The following is a 22,166-nucleotide window of genomic DNA, read 5'->3' as shown; positions in this document are numbered from 1 at the left end:
TAGGACACATACTATAGTATGCAATTATTTTTACATTTTTTAGGACACATACTATAGTATGATATTATTTATACATTTTTAGGACACATACCTTAGTATGATATTATTTATACATTTTTAGGACACATACCTTAGTATGATATTATTTATACATTTTTAGGACAAATACCTTAGTATGATATTATTTATACATTTTTAGGACACATACTATAGTATGCAATTATTTTTACATTTTTTAGGACACATACTATAGTATGATATTATTTATACATTTTTAGGACACATACCTTAGTATGATATTATTTATACATTTTTAGGACACATACCTTAGTATGATATTATTTTTACATTTTGTGGACACATAATAAAGTATGATATTATTTATACATTTTTAGGACACATACCTTAGTATGATATTATTTATACATTTTTAGGACACATACTGTAGTATGACATTATTTATACATTTTTAGGACACATACTATAGTATGCAATTATTTTTACATTTTTTAGGACACATACTATAGTATGATATTATTTATACATTTTTAGGACACATACCTTAGTATGATATTATTTATACATTTTTAGGACACATACCTTAGTATGATATTATTTATACATTTTTAGGACACATACCTTAGTATGATATTATTTATACATTTTTAGGACACATACTATAATATGATATTATTTATACATTTTTAGGACACATACTATAGTATGATATTATTTTTACATTTTTTGGACACATACTAAAGTATTGTATTATTTATACATTTTTAGGACACATACTATAGTATGCAATTATTTATACATTTTTAGGACACATACTATAGTATGCAATTATTTTTACATTTTTTAGGACACATACTATAGTATGATATTATTTTTACATTTTTTGGACACATACTAAAGCATGATATTATTTATACATTTTTAGGACACATACCTTAGTATGATATTATTTATACATTTTTAGGACACATACTATAATATGATATTATTTATAAATTTTTAGGACACATACTATAATATGATATTATTTATACATTTTTAGGACACATACTGTAGTATGATATTATTTATACATTTTTAGGACACATACTATAATATGATATTATTTATACATTTTTAGGACACATACTATAGTATGATATTATTTTTACATTTTTTGGACACATACCTTAGTATGATATTATTTATACATTTTTAGGACACATACCTTAGTATGATATTATTTATACATTTTTAGGACACATACTGTAGTATGACATTATTTATACATTTTTAGGACACATACTATAGTATGCAATTATTTTTACATTTTTTAGGACACATACTATAGTATGATATTATTTATACATTTTTAGGACACATACCTTAGTATGATATTATTTATACATTTTTAGGACACATACCTTAGTATGATATTATTTATACATTTTTAGGACAAATACCTTAGTATGATATTATTTATACATTTTTAGGACACATACTATAATATGATATTATTTATACATTTTTAGGACACATACTATAGTATGATATTATTTTTACTTTTGTGGACACATACTAAAGTATGATATTATTTATACATTTTTAGGACACATACCTTAGTATGATATTATTTATACATTTTTAGGACACATACTGTAGTATGACATTATTTATACATTTTTAGGACACATACTATAGTATGCAATTATTTTTACATTTTTTAGGACACATACTATAGTATGATATTATTTATACATTTTTAGGACACATACCTTAGTATGATATTATTTATAAATTTTTAGGACACATACCTTAGTATGATATTATTTATACATTTTTAGGACACATACCTTAGTATGATATTATTTATACATTTTTAGGACACATACTATAATATGATATTATTTATACATTTTTAGGACACATACTATAGTATGATATTATTTTTACATTTTTTGGACACATACTAAAGTATTGTATTATTTATACATTTTTAGGACACATACCTTAGTATGATATTATTTATACATTTTTAGGACACATACTGTAGTATGACATTATTTATACATTTTTAGGACACATACTATAGTATGCAATTATTTTTACATTTTTTAGGACACATACTATAGTATGATATTTTTTTTACATTTTTTGGACACATACTAAAGCATGATATTATTTATACATTTTTAGGACACATACCTTAGTATGATATTATTTATACATTTTTAGGACACATACTATAATATGATATTATTTATACATTTTTAGGACACATACTATAATATGATATTATTTATACATTTTTAGGACACATACTGTAGTATGATATTATTTATACATTTTTAGGACACATACTATAATATGGTATTATTTATACATTTTTAGGACACATACTATAGTATGATATTATTTTTACATTTTTTGGACACATACTAAAGTATGATATTATTTATACATTTTTAGGACACATACCTTAGTATGATATTATTTATACATTTTTAGGACACATACTGCAGTATGACATTATTTATACATTTTTAGGACACATACTATAGTATGCAATTATTTTTACATTTTTTAGGACACATACTATAGTATGATATTATTTATACATTTTTAGGACACATACCTTAGTATGATATTATTTATACATTTTTAGGACACATACCTTAGTATGATATTATTTATACATTTTTAGGACAAATACCTTAGTATGATATTATTTATACATTTTTAGGACACATACTATAATATGATATTAATTATACATTTTTAGGACACATACTATAGTATGATATTATTTTTACATTTTGTGGACACATACTAAAGTATGATATTATTTATACATTTTTAGGACACATACCTTAGTATGATATTATTTATACATTTTTAGGACACATACTGTAGTATGACATTATTTATACATTTTTAGGACACATACTATAGTATGCAATTATTTTTACATTTTTTAGGACACATACTATAGTATGATATTATTTATACATTTTTAGGACACATACCTTAGTATGATATTATTTATAAATTTTTAGGACACATACCTTAGTATGATATTATTTATACATTTTTAGGACACATACCTTAGTATGATATTATTTATACATTTTTAGGACACATACTATAATATGATATTATTTATACATTTTTAGGACACATACTATAGTATGATATTATTTTTACATTTTTTGGACACATACTAAAGTATTGTATTATTTATACATTTTTAGGACACATACCTTAGTATGATATTATTTATACATTTTTAGGACACATACTGTAGTATGACATTATTTATACATTTTTAGGACACATACTATAGTATGCAATTATTTTTACATTTTTTAGGACACATACTATAGTATGATATTTTTTTACATTTTTTGGACACATACTAAAGCATGATATTATTTACACATTTTTAGGACACATACCTTAGTATGATATTATTTATACATTTTTAGGACACATACTATAATATGATATTATTTATACATTTTTAGGACACATACTATAATATGATATTATTTATACATTTTAGGACACATACTGTAGTATGATATTATTTATACATTTTTAGGACACATACTATAATATGATATTATTTATACATTTTTAGGACACATACTATAGTATGATATTATTTTTACATTTTTTGGACACATACTAAAGTATGATATTATTTATACATTTTTAGGACACATACCTTAGTATGATGTTATGTATACATTTTTAGGACACATACTGTAGTATGACATTATTTATACATTTTTAGGACACATACTATAGTATGCAATTATTTTTACATTTTTTAGGACACATACTATAGTATGATATTATTTATACATTTTTAGGACACATACCTTAGTATGATATTATTTATACATTTTTAGGACACATACCTTAGTATGATATTATTTTTACATTTTGTGGACACATACTAAAGTATGATATTATTTATACATTTTTAGGACACATACCTTAGTATGATATTATTTATACATTTTTAGGACACATACTGTAGTATGACATTATTTATACATTTTTAGGACACATACTATAGTATGCAATTATTTTTACATTTTTTAGGACACATACTATAGTATGATATTATTTATACATTTTTAGGACACATACCTTAGTATGATATTATTTATACATTTTTAGGACACATACTATATAATATGATATTATTTATAAATTTTTAGGACACATACTATAGTATGATATTATTTTTACATTTTTTGGACACATACTAAAGTATTGTATTATTTATACATTTTTAGGACACATACCTTAGTATGATATTATTTATACATTTTTAGGACACATACTGTAGTATGACATTATTTATACATTTTTAGGACACATACTATAGTATGCAATTATTTTTACATTTTTTAGGACACATACTATAGTATGATATTATTTTTACATTTTTTGGACACATACTAAAGCATGATATTATTTATACATTTTTAGGACACATACCTTAGTATGATATTATTTATACATTTTTAGGACACATACTATAATATGATATTATTTATACATTTTTAGGACACATACTATAATATGATATTATTTATACATTTTTAGGACACATACTGTAGTATGATATTATTTATACATTTTTAGGACACATACTATAATATGATATTATTTATACATTTTTAGGACACATACTATAGTATGATATTATTTTTACATTTTTTGGACACATACTAAAGTATGATATTATTTATACATTTTTAGGACACATACCTTAGTATGATATTATTTATACATTTTTAGGACACATACTGTAGTATGACATTATTTATACATTTTTAGGACACATACTATAGTATGCAATTATTTTCACATTTTTTAGGACAAATACTATAGTATGACATTATTTATACATTTTTAGGACACATATCTTAGTATGATATTATTTATACATTTTTAGGACACATACCTTAGTATGATATTATTTATACATTTTTAGGACACATACCTTAGTATGATATTATTTATACATTTTAGGACACATACTAAAGTATGATATTATTTATACATTTTTAGGACACATACTGTAGTATGATATTATTTATACATTTTTAGGACACATACTATAATATGATATTATTTATACATTTTTAGGACACATACTATAGTATATTATTTTTACATTTTTTGGACACATACTAATGTATGATATTATTTATACATTTTTAGGACACATACCGTAGTATGATATTATTTATACATTTTTAGAACACATAGTATAGTATGCAATTTTTTTTAACATTTTTTAGGACACAAACTATAGTATGATATTATGTATACATTTTTAGGACACATACCTTAGTATGATATTATTTATACATTTTTAGGACACATACTATAATATGATATTATTTATACATTTTTAGGACACATACTATAGTATGCAATTATTTATACATTTTTAGGACACATACTGTAGTATGATATTATTTATACATTTTTAGGACACATACTATAATATGATATTATTTATACATTTTTAGGACACATACTATAGAATGATATTATTTTTACATTTTTTGGACACATACTAAAGTATGATATTATTTATACATTTTTAGGACACATACCTTAGTATGATATTATTTATACATTTTTAGGACACATACTATAATATGATATTATTTATACATTTTTAGGACACATACCTTAGTATGATATTATTTATACATTTTTAGGACACATACTATAATATGATATTATTTATACATTTTTAGGACACATACTGTAGTATGATATTATTTATACATTTTTAGGACACATACTATAATATGATATTATTTATACATTTTTAGGACACATACTATAGTATGATATTATTTATACATTTTTAGGACACATACCTTAGTATGATATTATTTATACATTTTTAGGACACATACCTTAGTATGATATTATTTATACATTTTTAGGACACATACCTTAGTATGATATTATTTATACATTTTTAGGACACATACTACAATATGATATTATTTATACATTTTTAGGACACATACTGTAGTATGACATTATTTATACATTTTTAGGACACATACTATAATATGATATTATTTATACATTTTTAGGACACATACTATAGTATGATATTATTTATACATTTTTAGGACACATACCTTAGTATGATATTATTTATACATTTTTAGGACACATACCTTAGTATGATATTATTTATACATTTTTAGGACACATACCTTAGTATGATATTATTTATACATTTTTAGGACACATACCTTAGTATGATATTATTTATACATTTTTAGGACACATACTATAATATGATATTATTTATACATTTTTAGGACACATACTATAGTATGCAATTATTTATACATTTTTAGGACACATACTGTAGTATGATATTATTTATACATTTTTAGGACACATACTATAAAATGATATTATTTATACATTTTTAGGACACATACTATAGTATGATATTATTTTTACATTTTTTGGACACATATTAAAGTATGATATTATTTATACATTTTTAGGATACATACCTTAGTATGATATCATTTATACATTTTTAGGACACATACTATAATATGATATTATTTATACATTTTTAGGACATATACCTTAGTATGATATTATTTATACATTTTTAGGACACATACTATAATATGATATTATTTATACATTTTTAGGACACATACTGTAGTATGATATTATTTATACATTTTTAGGACACATACTATAATATGTTATTATTTATACATTTTTAGGACACATACTATAGTATGATATTATTTTTACATTTTTTGGACACATACTAAAGTATGATATTATTTATACATTTTTAGGACACATACCTTAGTATGATATTATTTATACATTTTAGGACACATACTGTAGTATGACATTATTTATACATTTTTAGGACACATACTATAGTATGCAAATATTTTTACATTTTTTATGACACATACTATAGTATGATATTATTTATACATTTTTAGGACACATACCTTAGTATGATATTATTTATACATTTTTAGGACACATACCTTAGTATGATATTATTTATACATTTTTAGGACAGATACTATAATATGATATTATTTATACATTTTTAGGACACATACTATAGTATGATATTATTTTTACATTTTTTGGACACATACTAAAGTATGATATTATTTATACATTTTTAGGACACATACCTTAGTATGATATTATTTATACATTTTTAGGACACATACTGTAGTATGACATTATTTATACATTTTTAGGACACATACTATAGTATGCAATTATTTTTACATTTTTTAGGACACATACTATAGTATGATATTATTTTTACATTTTTTGGACACATACTAAAGTATGATATTATTTATACATTTTTAGGACACATACCTTAGTATGATATTATTTATACATTTTTAGGACACATACTATAATATGATACTATTTATACATTTTTAGGACACATACCTTAGTATGATATTATTTATACATTTTTAGGACACATACTATAATATGATATTATTTATACATTTTTAGGACACATACTATAATATGATATTATTTATACATTTTTAGGACACATACTGTAGTATGATATTATTTATACATTTTTAGGACACATACTATAATATGATATTATTTATACATTTTTAGGACACATACTATAGTATGATATTATTTTTACATTTTTTGGACACATACTAAAGTATGATATTATTTATACATTTTTAGGACACATACCTTAGTATGATATTATTTATACAATTTTAGGACACATACTACAGTATGATATTATTTATACATTTTTAGGACACATACCTTAGTATGATATTATTTATAAATTTTGAGGACACATACTATAGTATGATATTATTTTTTTCATTTTTTGGACACATACTAAAGTATGACATTATTTATACATTTTTAGGATACATACTATAGTATGCAATTATTTTTACATTTTTTAGGACACATATTATAGTATGATATTATTTATACATTTTTAGGACACATACTATAGTATGATATTATTTTTACATTTTTTGGACACATACTAAAGTATGATATTATTTATACATTTTTAGGACACATACCTTAGTATGATATTATTTATACATTTTTAGGACACATACTATAATATGATACTATTTATACATTTTTAGGACACATACCTTAGTATGATATTATTTATACATTTTTAGGACACATACTATAATATGATATTATTTATACATTTTTAGGACACATACTATAATATGATATTATTTATACATTTTTAGGACACATACTGTAGTATGATATTATTTTTACATTTTTTGGACACATACTAAAGTATGATATTATTTATACATTTTTAGGACACATACCTTAGTATGATATTATTTATACATTTTAGGACACATACTGTAGTATGACATTATTTATACATTTTTAGGACACATACTATAGTATGCAAATATTTTTACATTTTTTATGACACATACTATAGTATGATATTATTTATACATTTTTAGGACACATACCTTAGTATGATATTATTTATACATTTTTAGGACACATACCTTAGTATGATATTATTTATACATTTTTAGGACAGATACTATAATATGATATTATTTATACATTTTTAGGACACATACTATAGTATGATATTATTTTTACATTTTTTGGACACATACTAAAGTATGATATTATTTATACATTTTTAGGACACATACCTTAGTATGATATTATTTATACATTTTTAGGACACATACTGTAGTATGACATTATTTATACATTTTTAGGACACATACTATAGTATGCAATTATTTTTACATTTTTTAGGACACATACTATAGTATGATATTATTTTTACATTTTTTGGACACATACTAAAGTATGATATTATTTATACATTTTTAGGACACATACCTTAGTATGATATTATTTATACATTTTTAGGACACATACTATAATATGATACTATTTATACATTTTTAGGACACATACCTTAGTATGATATTATTTATACATTTTTAGGACACATACTATAATATGATATTATTTATACATTTTTAGGACACATACTATAATATGATATTATTTATACATTTTTAGGACACATACTGTAGTATGATATTATTTATACATTTTTAGGACACATACTATAATATGATATTATTTATGCATTTTTAGGACACATACTATAGTATGATATTATTTTTACATTTTTTGGACACATACTAAAGTATGATATTATTTATACATTTTTAGGACACATACCTTAGTATGATATTATTTATACAATTTTAGGACACATACTACAGTATGATATTATTTATACATTTTTAGGACACATACCTTAGTATGATATTATTTATAAATTTTGAGGACACATACTATAGTATGATATTATTTTTTTCATTTTTTGGACACATACTAAAGTATGACATTAATTATACATTTTTAGGACACATACTATAGTATGCAATTATTTTTACATTTTTTAGGACACATATTATAGTATGATATTATTTATACATTTTTAGGACACATACCTTAGTATGATATTATTTATACATTTTTAGGACACATACCTTAGTATGATATTATTTATACATTTTTAGGACACATACCTTAGTATGATATTATTTATACATTTTTAGGACACATACTATAATTTGATATTATTTATACATTTTTAGGACACATACTATAGTATGATATTATTTTTACATTTTTGGACACATACTAAAGTATGATATTATTTATACATTTTTAGGACACATACCTTAGTATGATATTATTTATACATTTTTAGGACACATACTGTAGTATGATATTATTTATACATTTTTAGGACACATACTATAATATGATATTATTTATACATTTTTAGGACACATACTATAGTATGATATTATTTTTACATTTTTTGGACACATACTAAAGTATGATATTATTTATACATTTTTAGGACACATACCTTAGTATGATATTATTTATACATTTTTAGGACACATACTGTAGTATGATATTATTTATACATTTTTAGGACACATACTATAATATGATATTATTTATACATTTTTAGGACACATACCTTAGTATGATATTATTTATAAATTTTGAGGACACATACTATAGTATGATATTATTTATACATTTTTAGGACACATACCTTAGTATGATATTATTTATAAATTTTGAGGACACATACTATAGAATGATATTATTTTTACATTTTTTGGACACATACCTTAGTATGATATTATTTATACATTTTTAGGACACATACTATAGTATGATATTATTTATACATTTTTAGGACACATACCTTAGTATGATATTATTTATACATTTTTAGGACACATACCTTAGTATGATATTATTTATACATTTTTAGGACACATACCTTAGTATGATATTATTTATACATTTTTAGGACACATACCTTAGTATGATATTATTTATACATTTTAGGACACATACTATAATATGATATTATTTATACATTTTTAGGACACATACCTTAGTATGATATTATTTATACATTTTTAGGACACATACTATAATATGATATTATTTATACATTTTTAGGACACATATTATAGTATGATATTATTTTTACATTTTTTGGACACATACTAAAGTATGATATTATTTATACATTTTTAGGACACATACTGTAGTATGATATTATTTATACATTTTTAGGACACATATTATAATATGATATTATTTATACATTTTTAGGACACATACTATAGTATGATATTATTTTTACATTTTTTGGACACATACTAAAGTATGATATTATTTATACATTTTTAGGACACATACCTTAGTATGATATTATTTATACATTTTTAGAACACATAGTATAGTATGCAATTTTTTAAACATTTTTTAGGACACAAACTATAGTATGATATTATGTATACATTTTTAGGACACATACCTTAGTATGATATTATTTATACATTTTTAGGACACATACTATAATATGATATTATTTATACATTTTTAGGACACATACTATAGTATGCAATTATTTATACATTTTTAGGACACATACTGTAGTATGATATTATTTATACATTTTTAGGACACATACTATAATATGATATTATTTATACATTTTTAGGACACATACTATAGAATGATATTATTTTTACATTTTTTGGACACATACTAAAGTATGATATTATTTATACATTTTTAGGACACATACCTTAGTATGATATTATTTATACATTTTTAGGACACATACTATAATATGATATTATTTATACATTTTTAGGACACATACCTTAGTATGATATTATTTATACATTTTTAGGACACATACTATAATATGATATTATTTATACATTTTTAGGACACATACTGTAGTATGATATTATTTATACATTTTTAGGACACATACTATAATATGATATTATTTATACATTTTTAGGACACATACTATAGTATGATATTATTTTTACATTTTTTGGACACATACTAAAGTATGATATTATTTATACATTTTTAGGACACATACCTTAGTATGATATTATTTATACATTTTTAGGACACATACTGTAGTATGACATTATTTATACATTTTTAGGACACATACTATAGTATGCAATTATTTTTACATTTTTTATGACACATACTATAGTATGATATTATTTATAAATTTTGAGGACACATACTATAGTATGATATTATTTTTACATTTTTTGGACACATACTAAAGTATGATATTATTTATACATTTTTAGGACACATACTATAGTATGATATTATTTATACATTTTTAGGACACATACCTTAGTATGATATTATATATACATTTTTAGGACACATACCTTAGTATGATATTATTTATACATTTTTAGGACACATAGTATAGTATGCAATTTTTTTTTACATTTTTTAGGACACATACTATAGTATGATATTATTTATACATTTTTAGGACACATACCTTAGTATGATATTATTTATAAATTTTGAGGACACATACTATAGTATGATATTATTTTTTTCATTTTTTGGACACATACTAAAGTATGACATTATTTATACATTTTTAGGACACATACCTTAGTATGATATTATTTATACATTTTTAGGACACATACTATAATATGATATTATTTATACATTTTTAGGACACATACTATAATATGATATTATTTATACATTTTTAGGACACATACTGTAGTATGATATTATTTATACATTTTTAGGACACATACTATAATATGATATTATTTATACATTTTTAGGACACATACTATAGTATGATATTATTTTTACATTTTTTGGACACATACTAAAGTATGATATTATTTATACATTTTTAGGACACATACCTTAGTATGATATTATTTATACAATTTTAGGACACATACTACAGTATGATATTATTTATACATTTTTAGGACACATACCTTAGTATGATATTATTTATAAATTTTGAGGACACATACTATAGTATGATATTATTTTTTCATTTTTTGGACACATACTAAAGTATGACATTATTTATACATTTTTAGGACACATACTATAGTATGCAATTATTTTTACATTTTTTAGGACACATATTATAGTATGATATTATTTATACATTTTTAGGACACATACCTTAGTATGATATTATTTATACATTTTTAGGACACATACCTTAGTATGATATTATTTATACATTTTTAGGACACATATCTTAGTATGATATTATTTATACATTTTTAGGACACATACTATAGTATGATATTATTTTTACATTTTTTGGACACATACTAAAGTATGATATTATTTATACATTTTTAGGACATACTGTAGTATGATATTATTTATACATTTTTAGGACACATACTATAATATGATATTATTTATACATTTTTAGGACACATACTATAGTATGATATTATTTTTACATTTTTTGGACACATACTAAAGTATGATATTATTTATACATTTTTAGGACACATACCTTAGTATGATATTATTTATACATTTTTAGGACACATACTGTAGTATGATATTATTTATACATTTTTAGGACACATACTATAATATGATATTATTTATACATTTTTAGGACACATACCTTAGTATGATATTATTGATAAATTTTGAGGACACATACTATAGTATGATATTATTTTTTTCATTTTTTGGACACATACTAAAGTATGATATTATTTATACATTTTTAGGACACATACTATAGTATGATATTATTTATACATTTTTAGGACACATACCTTAGTATGATATTATTTATAAATTTTGAGGACACATACTATAGAATGATATTATTTTTACATTTTTTGGACACATACCTTAGTATGATATTATTTATACATTTTTAGGACACATACTATAGTATGATATTATTTATACATTTTTAGGACACATACCTTAGTATGATATTATTTATACATTTTTAGGAAACATACCTTAGTATGATATTATTTATACATTTTTAGGACACATACCTTAGTATGATATTATTTATACATTTTTAGGACACATACCTTAGTATGATATTATTTATACATTTTAGGACACATACTATAATATGATATTATTTATACATTTTTAGGACACATACCTTAGTATGATATTATTTATACATTTTTAGGACACATACTATAATATGATATTATTTATACATTTTTAGGACACATACTATAGTATGATATTATTTTTACATTTTTTGGACACATACTAAAGTATGATATTATTTATACATTTTTAGGACACATACTGTAGTATGATATTATTTATACATTTTTAGGACACTAACTATAATATGATATTATTTATACATTTTTAGGACACATACTATAGTATGATATTATTTTTACATTTTTTGGACACATACTAAAGTATGATATTATTTATACATTTTTAGGACACATACCTTAGTATGATATTATTTATACATTTTTAGAACACATAGTATAGTATGCAATTTTTTAAACATTTTTTAGGACACAAACTATAGTATGATATTATGTATACATTTTTAGGACACATACCTTAGTATGATATTATTTATACATTTTTAGGACACATACTATAGTATGCAATTATTTATACATTTTTAGGACACATACTGTAGTATGATATTATTTATACATTTTTAGGACACATACTATAATATGATATTATTTATACATTTTTAGGACACATACTATAGAATGATATTATTTATACATTTTTAGGACACATACCTTAGTATGATATTATTTATACATTTTTAGGACACATACTATAATATGATATTATTTATACATTTTTAGGACACATACCTTAGTATGATATTATTTATACATTTTTAGGACACATACTATAATATGATATTATTTATACATTTTTAGGACACATACTGTAGTATGATATTATTTATACATTTTTAGGACACATACTATAATATGATATTATTTATACATTTTTAGGACACATACTATAGTATGATATTATTTTTACATTTTTTGGACACATACTAAAGTATGATATTATTTATACATTTTTAGGACACATACCTTAGTATGATATTATTTATACATTTTTAGGACACATACTGTAGTATGACATTATTTATACATTTTTAGGACACATACTATAGTATGCAATTATTTTTACATTTTTTATGACACATACTATAGTATGATATTATTTATAAATTTTGAGGACACATACTATAGTATGATATTATTTTTACATTTTTTGGACACATACTAAAGTATGATATTATTTATACATTTTTAGGACACATACTATAGTATGATATTATTTATACATTTTTAGGACACATACCTTAGTATGATATTATTTATACATTTTTAGGACACATACCTTAGTATGATATTATTTATACATTTTTAGGACACATAGTATAGTATGCAATTTTTTTTTACATTTTTTAGGACACATACTATAGTATGATATTATTTATACATTTTTAGGACACATACCTTAGTATGATATTATTTATACATTTTTAGGACACATACCTTAGTATGATATTATTTATACATTTATAGGACACATACCTTAGTATGATATTATTTATACATTTTTAGGACACATACTATAGTATGATATTATTTTTACATTTTTTGGACACATACTAAAGTATGATATTATTTATACATTTTTAGGACACATACCTTAGTATGATATTATTTATACATTTTTAGGACACATACCTTAGTATGACATTATTTATACATTTTTAGGACACATACTATAGTATGATATTATTTTTACATTTTTTGGACACATACTAAAGTATGATATTATTTATACATTTTTAGGACACATACCTTAGTATGATATTATTTATACATTTTTAGGACACATACCTTAGTATGACATTATTTATACATTTTTAGGACACAGACTAAAGTATGATATTATTTATACATTTTTAGGACACATACCTTAGTATGATATTATTTATACATTTTTAGGACACATACCTTAGTATGACATTATTTATACATTTTTAGGACACAGACTATAGTATGCAATTATTTTTACATTTTTTAGGACACATACTATAGTATGATATTATATATACATTTTTAGGACACATACTATAATATGATATTATTTATACATTTTAAGGGCACATACTATAGTATGATATTATTTTTACATTTTTTGGACACATACTAAAGTATGATATTATTTATACATTTTTAGGACACATACCTTAGTATGATATTATTTATACATTTTTTGGACACATACCTTAGTATGATATTATTTATACATTTTTAGGACACATACTATAATATGATATTATTTATACATTTTTAGGACACATACTATAGTATGATATTATTTTTACATTTTTTGGACACATACTAAAGTATGATATTATTTATACATTTTTAGGACACATACCTTAGTATGATATTATTTATACATTTTTAGGACACATACTGTAGTATGACATTATTTATACATTTTTAGGACACATACTATAGTATGCAATTATTTTTACATTTTTTAGGACACATACAATAGTATGATATTATTTATACATTTTTAGGACACATACCTTAGTATGATATTATTTATACATTTTTAGGACACATACCTTAGTATGATATTATTTATACATTTTTAGGACACATACCTTAGTATGATATTATTTATACATTTTTAGGACACCTACTATAATATGATATTATTTATACATTTTTAGGACACATACTATAGTATGATATTATTTTTACATTTTTTGGACACATACTAAAGTATGATATTATTTATACATTTTTAGGACACATACCTTAGTATGATATTATTTATACATTTTTAGGACACATACTGTAGTATGACATTATTTATACATTTTTAGGACATATACTATAGTATGCAATTATTTTTACATTTTTTAGGACACATACTATAGTATGATATTATTTATACATTTTTAGGACACATACCTTAGTATGATATTATTTATACATTTTTAGGACACATACCTTAGTATGATATTATTTATACATTTTTAGGACACATACCTTAGTATGATATTATTTATACATTTTTAGGACACATACTATAATATGATATTATTTATACATTTTTAGGACACATACTGTAGTATGACATTATTTATACATTTTTAGGACACATACTATAGTATGCATTTATTTTTACATTTTTTATGACACATACTATAGTATGATATTATTTATAAATTTTGAGGACACATACTATAGTATGATATTATTTTTACATTTTTTGGACACATACTAAAGTATGATATTATTTATACATTTTTAGGACACATACTATAGTATGATATTATTTATACATTTTTAGGACACATACCTTAGTATGATATTATTTATACATTTTTAGGACACATACCTTAGTATGATATTATTTATACATTTTTAGGACACATAGTATAGTATGCAATTTTTTTTTACATTTTTTAGGACACATATTATAGTATGATATTATTTATACATTTTTAGGACACATACCTTAGTATGATATTATTTATACATTTTTAGGACACATACCTTAGTATGATATTATTTATACATTTATAGGACACATACCTTAGTATGATATTATTTATACATTTTTAGGACACATACTATAGTATGATATTATTTTTACATTTTTTGGACACATACCTTAGTATGACATTATTTATACATTTTTAGGACACATACTATAGTATGATATTATTTTTACATTTTTTGGACACATACTAAAGTATGATATTATTTATACATTTTTAGGACACATACCTTAGTATGATATTATTTATTCATTTTTAGGACACATACCTTAGTATGACATTATTTATACATTTTTAGGACACAGACTAAAGTATGATATTATTTATACATTTTTAGGACACATACCTTAGTATGATATTATTTATACATTTTTAGGACACATACCTTAGTATGACATTATTTATACATTTTTAGGACACATACTATAGTATGATATTATTTTTACATTTTTAGGACACATACCTTAGTATGATATTATTTATACATTTTTAGGACACATACCTTAGTATGACATTATTTATACATTTTTAGGACACATACTATAGTATGATATTATTTTTACATTTTTTGGACACATACTAAAGTATGATATTATTTATACATTTTTAGGACACATACCTTAGTATGATATTATTTATTCATTTTTAGGACACATACCTTAGTATGACATTATTTATACATTTTTAGGACACAGACTAAAGTATGATATTATTTATACATTTTTAGGACACATACCTTAGTATGATATTATTTATACATTTTTAGGACACATACCTTAGTATGACATTATTTATACATTTTTAGGACACAGACTATAGTATGCAATTATTTTTACATTTTTTAGGACACATACTATAGTATGATATTATTTATACATTTTTAGGACACATACTATAATATGATATTATTTATACATTTTAAGGACACATACTATAGTATGATATTATTTTTACATTTTTTGGACACATACTAAAGTATGATATTATTTATACATTTTTAGGACACATACCTTAGTATGATATTATTTATACATTTTTTGGACACATACCTTAGTATGATATTATTTATACATTTTTAGGACACATACTATAATATGATATTATTTATACATTTTTAGGACACATACTATAGTATGATATTATTTTTACATTTTTTGGACACATACTAAAGAATGATATTATTTATACATTTTTAGGACACATACCTTAGTATGATATTATTTATACATTTTTAGGACACATACTGTAGTATGACATTATTTATACATTTTTAGGACACATACTATAGTATGCAATTATTTTTACATTTTTTAGGACACATACAATAGTATGATATTATTTATACATTTTTAGGACACATACCTTAGTATGATATTATTTATACATTTTTAGGACACATACCTTAGTATGATATTATTTATACATTTTTAGGACACATACCTTAGTATGATATTATTTATACATTTTTAGGACACCTACTATAATATGATATTATTTATACATTTTTAGGACACATACTATAGTATGATATTATTTTTACATTTTTTGGACACATACTAAAGTATGATATTATTTATACATTTTTAGGACACATACCTTAGTATGATATTATTTATACATTTTTAGGACACATACTGTAGTATGACATTATTTATACATTTTTAGGACATATACTATAGTATGATATTATTTATACATTTTTAGGACACATACTATAATATGATATTATTTATACATTTTTTAGGACACATACAATAGTATGATATTATTTATACATTTTTAGGACACATACCTTAGTATGATATTATTTATACATTTTTAGGACACATACCTTAGTATGATATTATTTATACATTTTTAGGACACATACCTTAGTATGATATTATTTATACATTTTTAGGACACATACTGTAGTATGATATTATTTATACATTTTTAGGACACATACTATAATATGATATTATTTATACATTTTTAGGACACATACTATAGTATGATATTATTTTTACATTTTTTGGACACATACTAAAGTATGATATTATTTATACATTTTTAGGACACATACCTTAGTATGATATTATTTATACATTTTTAGGACACATACTGTAGTATGATATTATTTATACATTTTTAGGACACATACTATAATATGATATTATTTATACATTTTTAGGACACATACCTTAGTATGATATTATTTATAAATTTTGAGGACACATACTATAGTATGATATTATTTATACATTTTTAGGACACATACCTTAGTATGATATTATTTATAAATTTTGAGGACACATACTATAGAATGATATTATTTTTACATTTTTTGGACACATACCTTAGTATGATATTATTTATACATTTTTAGGACACATACTATAGTATGATATTATTTATACATTTTTAGGACACATACCTTAGTATGATATTATTTATACATTTTTAGGACACATACCTTAGTATGATATTATTTATACATTTTTAGGACACATACCTTAGTATGATATTATTTATACATTTTTAGGACACATACCTTAGTATGATATTATTTATACATTTTAGGACACATACTATAATATGATATTATTTATACATTTTTAGGACACATACCTTAGTATGATATTATTTATACATTTTTAGGACACATACTATAATATGATATTATTTATACATTTTTAGGACACATATTATAGTATGATATTATTTTTACATTTTTTGGACACATACTAAAGTATGATATTATTTATACATTTTTAGGACACATACTGTAGTATGATATTATTTATACATTTTTAGGACACATATTATAATATGATATTATTTATACATTTTTAGGACACATACTATAGTATGATATTATTTTTACATTTTTTGGACACATACTAAAGTATGATATTATTTATACATTTTTAGGACACATACCTTAGTATGATATTATTTATACATTTTTAGAACACATAGTATAGTATGCAATTTTTTAAACATTTTTTAGGACACAAACTATAGTATGATATTATGTATACATTTTTAGGACACATACCTTAGTATGATATTATTTATACATTTTTAGGACACATACTATAATATGATATTATTTATACATTTTTAGGACACATACTATAGTATGCAATTATTTATACATTTTTAGGACACATACTGTAGTATGATATTATTTATACATTTTTAGGACACATACTATAATATGATATTATTTATACATTTTTAGGACACATACTATAGAATGATATTATTTTTACATTTTTTGGACACATACTAAAGTATGATATTATTTATACATTTTTAGGACACATACCTTAGTATGATATTATTTATACATTTTTAGGACACATACTATAATATGATATTATTTATACATTTTTAGGACACATACCTTAGTATGATATTATTTATACATTTTTAGGACACATACTATAATATGATATTATTTATACATTTTTAGGACACATACTGTAGTATGATATTATTTATACATTTTTAGGACACATACTATAATATGATATTATTTATACATTTTTAGGACACATACTATAGTATGATATTATTTTTACATTTTTTGGACACATACTAAAGTATGATATTATTTATACATTTTTAGGACACATACCTTAGTATGATATTATTTATACATTTTTAGGACACATACTGTAGTATGACATTATTTATACATTTTTAGGACACATACTATAGTATGCAATTATTTTTACATTTTTTATGACACATACTATAGTATGATATTATTTATAAATTTTGAGGACACATACTATAGTATGATATTATTTTTACATTTTTTGGACACATACTAAAGTATGATATTATTTATACATTTTTAGGACACATACTATAGTATGATATTATTTATACATTTTTAGGACACATACCTTAGTATGATATTATATATACATTTTTAGGACACATACCTTAGTATGATATTATTTATACATTTTTAGGACACATAGTATAGTATGCAATTTTTTTTTACATTTTTTAGGACACATACTATAGTATGATATTATTTATACATTTTTAGGACACATACCTTAGTATGATATTATTTATAAATTTTGAGGACACATACTATAGTATGATATTATTTTTTTCATTTTTTGGACACATACTAAAGTATGACATTATTTATACATTTTTAGGACACATACCTTAGTATGATATTATTTATACATTTTTAGGACACATACTATAATATGATATTATTTATACATTTTTAGGACACATACTATAATATGATATTATTTATACATTTTTAGGACACATACTGTAGTATGATATTATTTATACATTTTTAGGACACATACTATAATATGATATTATTTATACATTTTTAGGACATATACTATAGTATGATATTATTTTTACATTTTTTGGACACATACTAAAGTATGATATTATTTATACATTTTTAGGACACATACCTTAGTATGATATTATTTATACAATTTTAGGACACATACTACAGTATGATATTATTTATACATTTTTAGGACACATACCTTAGTATGATATTATTTATAAATTTTGAGGACACATACTATAGTATGATATTATTTTTTCATTTTTTGGACACATACTAAAGTATGACATTATTTATACATTTTTAGGACACATACTATAGTATGCAATTATTTTTACATTTTTTAGGACACATATTATAGTATGATATTATTTATACATTTTTAGGACACATACCTTAGTATGATATTATTTATACATTTTTAGGACACATACCTTAGTATGATATTATTTATACATTTTTAGGACACATACCTTAGTATGATATTATTTATACATTTTTAGGACACATACTATAATTTGATATTATTTATACATTTTTAGGACACATACTATAGTATGATATTATTTTTACATTTTTTGGACACATACTAAAGTATGATATTATTTATACATTTTTAGGACACATACCTTAGTATGATATTATTTATACATTTTTAGGACACATACTGTAGCATGATATTATTTATACATTTTTAGGACACATACTATAATATGATATTATTTATACATTTTCAGGACACATACTATA

This window comes from Nothobranchius furzeri, chromosome 19 (genome assembly GCF_043380555.1).
Source record: "Nothobranchius furzeri strain GRZ-AD chromosome 19, NfurGRZ-RIMD1, whole genome shotgun sequence".
NCBI lineage: Eukaryota > Metazoa > Chordata > Actinopteri > Cyprinodontiformes > Nothobranchiidae > Nothobranchius > Nothobranchius furzeri.
The sequence above is the reverse complement of the archived record's forward strand: the minus strand, read 5'-3'. Positions refer to the sequence as shown.